Source organism: Gastrolobium bilobum, unplaced genomic scaffold (assembly GCF_033153095.1).
Source record: "Gastrolobium bilobum isolate Gb01-03AN ecotype WA unplaced genomic scaffold, APGP_CSIRO_Gbil_v1 utg144304, whole genome shotgun sequence".
Taxonomy (NCBI): Eukaryota; Viridiplantae; Streptophyta; class Magnoliopsida; order Fabales; family Fabaceae; genus Gastrolobium; species Gastrolobium bilobum.
The window spans coordinates 742-2,097 of record NW_026897852.1 but is presented as its reverse complement, the minus strand read 5'-3'; the positions used below and the strand labels follow the sequence as shown (position 1 = coordinate 2,097).

Sequence of the window (1,356 nt, the reverse complement as noted above, 5' to 3'; positions counted from 1 at the left end):
GAACTATAATCAAAACCACCTCCTTGACCTCTCCTCTGAAAATTGCTACTTCCAGAAGAAAAATTCTGATTTCTTGGAGTATTTTGTGGCGGAGGTCTTTGATCATACCAAACGCCATTCACTTGTACTTGTTAAGGTGAATCATAAGGCATCAAAGGACATTCATTAGACTCATGATTGTCCTGGTAATATTCACACACAACAACAGCAGCTTTAGTCTGAACACTAGCAAGCTGCATCTTATCAAGCCTTGATGTTAAGTTTGCTACCTGCTGAGATAACAAACTGTTTTCAGCCAGCACCCCATCATTACCTTCTAGTTGAAGGATACCTCTCTTAGGCTTTGTTGACAACACTTGGTTTTCGTTGGCAGCCATCCTCTCAATCAGCTCAAGAGTCTCGTTTGCTCTCAGAGTTTTAATAGTGCCTCCTGCTGCACCATTCAACACCATCTGAACCTCAGGTTTGCAACCATTGAAGAAGATTCTAACCTGATTACCAGCAGTCAAGTTATACTGAGGACACCTCCTCATTAAATCCTTGAACCGGTTCTATGCTGCACACATTGATTCACCTTGTGACTGAGTGAAATTTGTGATATCATTCACCATCTGGTTGTACCTCTCCATCGAGAAGAACTCAGCAAAGAACTTTTGAGACATATCATCCCATGTAGCAATGCTTGCTGCCGGCTGTCTCTCCAGCCAACTAAGAGCTTTTCCCTTAAGGGGGTGTTTGGTTCAAGTTTTTGGAGAGGATTACCGGTAATCCTTCTTTGGTAAATGTAATTACCACGTTTGGTAGAAGGAATAAATTACGATTCCCGGATATCCAAGGATTTCCGGTAATTTGATTTATAAAGAAAAGTCACTATTCATATTACCAAAAATAATATGGTAATTCGGAATACCAATCAGAATACCAAGTAAAGGGAAAGCACAACAATAAATTTTGAGACAAAAATACCCCAATACACATAAAAATCTAAACCCAATCTATCAATTACAAAAGCAGAAATAGTTTGGGGTTATTTTTGTAAAATAACCTCATATTCCAAGTCATATTTCGTTCTAAACCAAATATGGAATCAGTAATTTTTACCCAATATTCCCGGTAATATTTTGGCGAACCAAACACATCTTTCGTAAGATTCCAAGTAAACTCAATTTCTACTGAATTCCCATTAATCATGATTCCCGGTCACCAAAAAATTTCTCCTGTACCAAACACACCCTAAGAGTAAAAGGGAACAGCCTCAACCGGATCGCATCGTTCGACACCTGAAGGTGTTTGGTTGAGTCACAGATCCTCAAGAATCTGTCAACGAATCGGTGAGAATCTTCACTCTCCTCTCCT

General features: G+C 39.4%; 1 non-coding gene across 1 annotated transcript; it reads left to right on the top strand.

Moving 5' to 3' along the window:
* The first annotated feature begins 507 nt into the window (after positions 1-507).
* Positions 508-613, top strand: LOC133310846 (small nucleolar RNA R71). The gene has a single exon (XR_009751498.1). It is a non-coding gene; the product is annotated as a small nucleolar RNA R71 (small nucleolar RNA).
* Positions 614-1,356: the final 743 nt, after the last annotated feature.